The sequence below is a fragment of the Tupaia chinensis genome, unplaced genomic scaffold (assembly GCF_000334495.1).
Source record: "Tupaia chinensis unplaced genomic scaffold, TupChi_1.0 Scaffold139943_1, whole genome shotgun sequence".
Taxonomy (NCBI): Eukaryota; Metazoa; Chordata; class Mammalia; order Scandentia; family Tupaiidae; genus Tupaia; species Tupaia belangeri.
In genome coordinates, this window is record NW_006199822.1 from 1,878,868 (window position 1) to 1,888,185 (window position 9,318).

A 9,318-nucleotide genomic window follows, 5' to 3' on the forward strand; every position below is an offset into this window, starting at 1 on the left:
TGAAGCAGAAAGTATGAATAAACCAACAACAAATGAGGAGATTAAAAAAGTAATCAAAAACTTCTACAAATGAAAGCCCAGGGTCAGTTGGCTTTATAACTGAACTCTACAAAACATCCAAAGGACAATTAATACCAGGACAAATACTTTTTTAAGAATTATTTTTATTTAATTTTATTTATCAGTATTATTATTATTATTTTTGGAGAGGTTTTTGCTATAGGGCGTGTGCACTCACCAGACAGACAGAGAGAGACAGAGAGACAGAAAGCGAGAAATCACCCCCCAGGGGAGATGGCCACACTGCAATCCCTTCTCCTCCATTCTCCTCTCAGGATCTTGGGCACGCACACACACGCGCCTGGCGTGAGTTTAAGCCACCAGGTCCGGGGACGCAAACCACGGTGGACTACGTGGGAGTCCAGCTACAAAGCCATTATGCTAGCTGCTGGTCCCATCAGTATTATTATTTTTTATTTCTATAGGGCTGTACATTCACCAGAGAGAGACAGGGAAGGAGAGCTGAGAAAGCAAGCCAGGGGAGTTGAGAAAGCAAGCAGGTTTGGGACTTGAACCTTGGTCGGCCATGTGGGAATCCAGAGCTCCAACCACTATGCCACCTGCTGGCCCAATACCAATACTCTTTAACCTCTTCCAAAAAATATATATATAAAGAAATAGAAAGAATATTTCCAGACACATTTTATGAGACCAGAATCACCTTGATACTTAAGCCAGGCAAAAACATCACAAGCATCACAAGAAAAATACTGGCTAATTTCTCTGATGAACACTGAGGTAAAATCTTCAATACAATATTAGCAAGCCAAATTCAACAACACATCAAAAAGATTATACATTATGACCAAGTGTGACTTATCCTCAGCATGAAAGGCTAGTTCAATCTTTGCACAGCAATCAACATGAGTATTATATTTACAAAATGAAAGATTAAAAATCATATGATAATCTCAATTGAAACAGAAAAAGCATTCAACGAAGTCCAACATTCTTTCTTGATAAAAACCCTCAAAAGTTTAGGCATACAAAAAAATTCTTCAACATAATAAAGCCTATTTATGAAAAACCCACAGCTAACATCATAATCACTGGAGAAAAACTAAAAACATTTCCACTAAGATCTGGTACAAGGTGAAGATGCCCACTCTCACCTCTTCTATTCAACATAGTACTGGAAGTATCAGCAAGGAGAATTAGACCAAAAAAGAAAGAAAGAAAGAGTATCTAAATCAAAAAGGAAGAAGTACATTTACTTTATTTCCAAATTACATGACTCTATATGTTTAAAAAACACCAAAGATAAAAGCACATGCACAAACTGTTAGTACTAAAAAATGAATTCAAAAAAAGTGTAGGATACAAAAATCAATGGCATTTTTATATACAAATAACAACCTAACTGGTGAGAATTCAAGAAGGCAATTAATTTTACAATAACACCAAAAGAAAAATTACTTAAGGATAAATTTTACCAAGGAGGTGAAAGATCTGCATATTGGAAACTATAAAACACGGATGAAAGAATTTGAGACAGATACATAAATAAAAATATAGCTTATGTGCATGGATTAGAAGAAATATTATACTATTGTTAAAAATGTCCATAATTCCCAAAGCAATAATACTCACTGTAATCCCTATCAAAATCCCAATGGCATTCTTCACAGAAATAGAAAAAAAATCTTAAAATTTGTATAGAATTATAAAAGACCCTGGATAGACACACACACACACACAAAAAAAAAAAAATTGAGAAAGAAAAAGTTGCAAACATCAAACTTTCTGATTTAAAATTATACCAGGAAGCTAAAATAAGAAAGAAAAAGTTGGAAGCATCAAACTTCCTGATTTAAAATTATACCAGGAAGCTAAAATAATCCTAACAACATAACTGGCATAAAAACAGACACATAGAACAGTGGAACGGAATAGAGAACTCAGAAGTAAATCTAAACATACACGTCTACTAAGTTTTTAGAAGGGCACCCAGAGGATACAATGGGGAAAGGATTGTTGCTTCAATAAATGACGTATTTCTATATGCAAAAGAATAGAATTAAACCTTATCTTCACGCCATACACAAAAATCAGTTCAATATGGCTAAAAAGACCTAACAAAGAACCAGAAACTATATAACTCCTAGAGAAGAATATAGGGGGAAAGTTCCTGGACATTGGCCTTAGCAATGGTTTATTGGACATCACAATGAAAACTCAGGCCACAAAAACAAAAATAAATAAATGAGATTACATCTAACTAAAAAGCTTCTGCATGGCAAATGAAAGAATCAACATAATAAAACAGCATTGGGGAAAATGTTGTAAACCATATCTGATAAAAAGTTAATATTCAAAATTTATAAAAATCTAATACAACTCTGTAGTTGAAAAACAAATCATCATATTTTTAAACTGGGCACAATGCCTAAATAGACATTTCTTCAAAGAAGACATAAGATAGGCAGCAAGAACACTAAAAAGAGCTCAGCATCAATTATCACAGAAACCTTTTTCAAAACCAGTATTAGAGATGACCTCACGGGACCAGCAGTTAGCGTAATGGCTATGTCGCTGGACTCCCACGTAGTCAACCGCGGTTCGAGTCCTGGACCCGGTGGCTTAAACTCACGCCGGGCGCGTGTGTGTGTGTGTGCCCAAGACCCCGAGAGGAGAATGGAGGAGAAGGGACTGTGGCGTGGCCATCCCCTCTGGGGGGTGATTTCTCGCTTTCTGTCTATATGTCTCTCTCTGTCTGTCTGGCAAGTGCCCAAGCCCTATAGCAAAAACCTCTCCAGAAAAAAAAAAAAAAAAGAAGAAGAAGAAGAAAACAACGCCCCAGGGCCAACCAGTGGTGTGGTAGTTAAGACAGCTGTTGAGTAAAAACTACTATGTGACCCGGCAAACCATTTCAGGACATATACTCAAAGGGAATGATATCATTACCTGATATAGATACTGCACTCCAAGGTTCATTATAGCGTATTGTAAATAGACAAGCTATGGAAACAACCTTAATATATCTCGGTGTATGAGCAGATAAAGGAAGTGTGATACGTATGGAATATTAGTTAGCCCTAAAAAATGAGATCTTGCCATCTGTCTAAACATAGATGATCCTGAAGACATTATGCTAAATAAAATAATCCAGATTCAGAAAGAAAAAATACTGCATGATCTCACTTATATATGAAATCTTTAAAAAAATTTTAATGTAATTTAAATACACAGAGGTAGAGAGCAAAACATGATTACCATGTGCCAAGGATGAGTGGGGAGAAGTAATGGAAGATAGAGGTCAGAGGATAAAAAGTAGCAAATATATAGAATAAACAAGTCTAGTGAGCTAATGTATAAAATGAGAACTTTCGGGAACCAGCAGTTAGCATAATGGCTATGTCACTGGACTCCCACGTAGTCGACCGGGGTTCGTGTCCCTGACCCGGTGGCTTAAAACTCACGCTGGGCGCGTGTGCGTGTGTGCCCAAGATCCCGAGAGGAGAATGGAAAAGAAGGGATTGCGGCATGACCATCCCCCCTGGGGGGTGATTTCTCGCTTTCTGTCTCTATGTCTCTGTCTGTCTGTCGAGCGCACGCACCGTATAGCGAAAACCTCTCCACAAAAAGAAAAAAAAATGAGAACTTTAGACAATAAATTTGTGCTGTGTATGGGAATTCATGCTAAATGAATAGATTTTAGCTACTCTTGCCACAGAAGCACACACAAAAAAAAATGAGTAACTATGTGAGATGACAGACATGTTAATCTGCATCACTGTAGTAATTTTTTAATTCTCTACATGTATACTCTAACATCATATTCTATAAAGATACACAATAAATTTTTTTTTAATTTCATCGTTCTTGGGACCAGCAGTTGGTGTAATGGCTATGTTACTGGACTCCCATGTAGTCGACCACAGTTTGAGTCCTGGACCCAGTGGCTTACACTCACACCGGGCGCGTGTGCGTGTGTGCCCAAGATCCCAAGAGGAGAATGGAGGAGAAGGGATTGTGGTGTGGCCATTCCCCCTGGGGGGGTGATTTTTCGCTTTCTGTCTCTCTGTCTCTCTCTGTCTTTCTGGCAAGCACACATGACCTATAGCAAAAACTTCTAAATAAATAAATATCATCATTCTTTTTAGTTAGTATGCTATTACACAGATGTAAAATAATTTATTTGGTGAACATTTAGAGTATATCAAACCTTTTCCTATTATACACAATGCTGCACTAATAATGCATGTGCTCAATCCCTGTATGTATACGCGTATGTGTGTGTGTGGGAGGGGCTGGTATGTGTGTATGAAAAATTCCTGAGCTGGTTCCAGGGCCTGCTAGTTAAGGCAGCCAGATCTTATATGGCTGACCACATTGTTCAAGTCCCAGACCTGGCAGCTTGAGAAACATGCTGCATGTGTGTGTGCACATGCCCAAAATCTGGAATGGGTGGAGAAATGGAAGAAAAAAGATGTGGCATGGCCATTCCCATGGGAGTGTTGTCTCCTCTTCCTCTCTCCCTTTAGTAAACACAAGTGCTCTCTAGAAAAAAAAAAAAAAGAAAAAAAAGAAAAGTTCCTAAAAGCCTGGTACCTAGGTCAAAATGCTGTACAGTCATAATTCTGACAAACACTGGAATATTGCTCTCCAATTTTGTACTCCTTTTAAAATATGAGAGCCTATCTATTTCCTTACATCCTTCCTTTATGTATATCACTGAATTAATAAATTTCTGTATAAAACATAAGCAAAACTTAAAATGTAAAATGTTAAGAGAAAAATAAATAGAAGTCCTTCTATTTTCTATTAGCCTATTAATCATCTTGGTGATGCTTCACCCCACTTGGGAAGCCAATGGTTTACTAAACGGGAGAATTTTCTGAGATCAGACATCAAGCCTGCACAGTAGTTATTCAAGTAACATTGATGGAATGAATAAAGTCATGGGAAAAAGAAACCTGGTAAGCAGTAAATATAAATGTGTAGTACTTCTTATTTTTATGTACATAGTTTAGCACCAATATGTAATAATTATGTGTGTACATATATGTATATATGTATGTGTATGTGTACATGTGTGTATGTGTGTGGACGTTACATATGATATGCATGTGTTATGGTTTGGATAACTGTTTGTCCCCCAAGGTTCATGTTTTGGAATTTGGTCTTGGTAGGTGGTGCTTGGATGACCCCTCAGGAATTCTGTGTTGGGACTTGATTACATTGGAAAAGTATTAAGAGAAAACTTAGTCCTTCACATTGCCTCAGGCTGGGACCTTTGGGTATGAGAACATGGTTATAGTGAGACCCCCATGATTGAGTTCTGATGTGTCTATAAAAAGAGGAAGTGAGGAGCCAGCAGGTGGCATAGTGGTTAAGGCACAAGGCTGACCACCGTTGGAGTCCCAGACCCAGTAACTAGAATATCACACTGGGCATGTGTGCTTGTATGTCCAGAATTCCAAGAGGAAAATGGAGAAGAGACTGCAGTGTGACCATTCACCCTGGGGAGTCATTTCTCAGTCTCCCTCTTTAGCACACACACCTATGGCAAAAGCCTATAAAAAAAGAGAAAATGACACAGACAGAAGCCACATGGATACAAACCAGGCTCTGCTCAGCTAAAAGTTCTGCCCCTAGCCATTCTGCGATACATTTGGACTTTCCAGTCACCAGAAATGTGATTTTTGTGAATAAATCTCTGTTTCCTTTATAAATCGCCCCGTCATAGGCATTTTTGTTAGCAACACAATAACAGACTTGAACGGCATGTGACACCCACATCAATTAACACTCAACTTCTTTTATTAAGTGGATGTCAAAACATTTTAGACATCTTTCTATTCTAACTACCAACAAATAACTACCAATTTTACTTTATATGAGTCAAAATCTATGAGGTATATCTCACTGGATCAAGTATAAAATCCCTCCATCCATTCTGCTTACAACTACTCCTATATTCAGCATATTCCACTGAAGTTGGTAACACTTTGCCATCTATTGGGTTGTCAGAAAAGTCATCATATATTTTGGGGGCCAGCAGATGGCATGGTGGTTAGGGGCACTAAACTCCCACATGGCTGACCAGGTTTGAGTCCTGCACCTGGCTGCTTGCCTTCTCACTTTCCCTCACTCTCTCTCTCACTCTGGCCAAATTAAAATAAATTAATAAATAAATAAATAAAGTTAAATAAAATAATTCTTTAAAGAAAAAATAAAGAACTGAAATTTAAAAAAAAGAAAAGTCATCATATATTTTGATGTATTTTTCTATGTTTTTCTTTTTTTTTTGGAGAGGTTTTCGCTATAGGGCGCGTGCGCTCGCCAGAAAGACAGAGAGAGACATAGAGACAGAAAGCGAGAAATCACCCCCCAGAGGGGATGGTCACGCCGCAATCCCTTCTCCTCCATTTTCCTCTCGGGATCTTGGGCACACACGCACACGTGTCCAGCGTGAGTTTTAAGCCACCAGGTCCGGGACGCGAACCGCAGTTGACTACGTGGGAGTCCAGTGACATAGCCATTACGCTAACTGCTGGTTCCCTTTTTCTGTGTTTTTGTAAGCAAAAATACATCACGACTTTTCTGATGACCCAATAGATATGTCCAATTCAGTTTTGATCAACTAAAATATCTTAAACCCCTACTAAATACTGTCATCACATAACTTTAATGCTGGAGAACTGATAAAATTTAATAACATCCTACTGCTTTTCTATCGTGTGTATGTGTGTGTGTGTGTGTTTTTACACAGGGTCTTGCTGTGTCCTGATCTCCCTGCCTCAACCTCCTGAGAAGCTAGGACCACAGGCCCATGCCACCACACCAAATTAGCAGGAATCAAACCCAGACCTTCCAGGTGGCCTCAGCTTACCAAAAGCAACACTGCCCAACACACATAACCATGGCTGGGCCTGTTTTTCTATCTTGACATTTGATTACGTGATTACTGCATGTAAAGTGACAATGCTTAAATTGTCATCAATTAAAAAATACATTGACATTCTCCCATCTCTTTTGTTCTTCTCCCTTTTCTATTTGTCATACAAAATGGATTGATCTTGCAAAAGGGTGTCAGTGGCTAATACTGTGAGATCAATTTATATATTTTTCTCCTTCAAGTATTACTCCTTTTCTCTTTCCTATGCTGCATGCCTCAGGAAAGTGATGCAATAGGCTGGAAAGCAAAGAGCCAACTTTCTGACTTTGTTCCCAAAAGTATATACCCCAGAGCAAGGATAGCACTTTTTAGAAATGCTGAATGCCTGAAAAGAGAAGGATGGTGCTGGGAGTTTCCCAGAGACTAACACTGAAATCTCTTCAAGCCAAAAGGAAAGTCTTGTGGATACCAAAGCAGTGTGAATACAGTGGGGGAGCAGAGCAGTGGGGCGAGGCCACAGCCAGTGAGCTTGCTAGTGTGTCAGAGATGCACAAGGCATACAAATATAGAAAACTGACATCATAAGATGACGAAATGAACTGCCAACTTGAATTCCAGAATCTTCCCTCTAGTCACTGTACAACTTCCTCCACAATCTTCATAAGATTCTGAAGAGGGAGGAAATCTCCAAAAACAATTGATATAAAATTTTCCTAAAGCCTGCAGGCTGACTGCTCAAAAGAAAAATTAAATTAATTTTCAGAAAATACATGTAGTTTGGTTTTGAGCTCCTGATTTTTGTAGCCTTAAAGTCATCCCCCACTATAATGGGAATAATTGAATTGCACTGGACATAGAAAGTCGAGTTTTTACATGGAGATTCTGCTCTGTAGTAGAGAAGACAGTACAGCTCATCCTGACTTACTGTAACACTATGTAATGGGCAATTAAGCTCGCATTTCCACGTCAGAGTATCCTAAGATATTTCTTAATCATTTTACCTATTAAATATATTAGAGGGGCCAGCAGGTGGTGTGGTAGTTAAGGCACTGGATTCTCATATGGTTGACCATGGTTTGAGACCCGGACCTGGAGGCTTGAAAATCACACGGGGCACATGTGCATGCATGCTCAGATCCCAAGAGGGGAGTGGGGAAAAAGAGATTCCAGCATGGCCATGCCCCCTAGGGATTGATTTCTCACTTCCTTCTCTCTATGGCCCTCTCTGTCTCTTTCCAGCAAGTGCATAAGCCCTATGTCAAAAAATGTAAAAAAATAAAATAAAAAAGTATTAGAGAAGATGCATTTATCATAGCTTTTCATATTAACCAGATTTGCTGATAATGCTACTATTTTTCCTATAATTATTCTTAATTTTGCCATTTTCCTCATTGGACCACCTTTGTGCCAGAGATGAATAATTAGTGGTCTGTCTTTGACCCTGACATGGACAATCATTTATCTTTCAGGATAGTTTAAATGTTTTGAGATAAATGGTTTTCTTTTAGTTTTCTGACATCTGATCTTTATCCTTCTTGCAGGGAATTGCCTTTCCAAAAAGACAAATCACTCTAACATGTGACAGAAAAATAGCACTTTCTGGTTGTTATTGTTTGCTTTCTTTCATTTCAAACATCAGGTGCCTGCAGGTAGTTGAGTTAAATATACTACTGAATTGAGGGCATGCTATCATGACCCTCTCGTTTTTTCCCCCTTTATCACTGATCACAATTCCCATTCTCTTTTGTCCCTGTAGGCATTGACTTAAAGGTACTCAGTGTAAGTTTTTTAATATGCATGTATCTTTTATATTTGTGTGTTTTATATAAATAATTGGCACAGTGCTTTAGATTTCATTCTGTTTCCTACTGTTTTGTCCAACATTTTTTCTTTCCTATGCATCCTGGTACAATATGTACAGTTAGAAAAACAGGAATCAAAGTAGGCATTTCAGCAGAAAAAAATTGTTCTCAGTTTATTTATTCCCTTATTCCATGACAGAGAGAAACAGACAGAGAGGATGGAAAGAAATAAAATAAAAGAGAGACAGAGAGTCACCCCAACCAGGATCCACCCCCTGCTTTAGCCAACCCCAGGTCCTGCACACACACACATGCCTGAGGAGTTCAGGGAGGTCTCAGAACAGGAACCTGGTACCTTCCCAAGTGGATCAGCCTCATGGAGCACTGTATTATTGGGGTGTGTGTGTGTGTTTTAATGACAAGAATAACAAATAAGATGGTAGTGAGAGCAAATGGAACTTAACCATGTGTAAGGTTCTTACATTGTTCAGGATGCAGTACAAGTACTAATTACTAATAAAAACTGTAATAAAATAAGGATAGTTTTGTAATCTTGGGTAGCCACTAAAAGCATGACTAACAGGTATAATAAAAAGACTAATGAAGGAAGGTTCA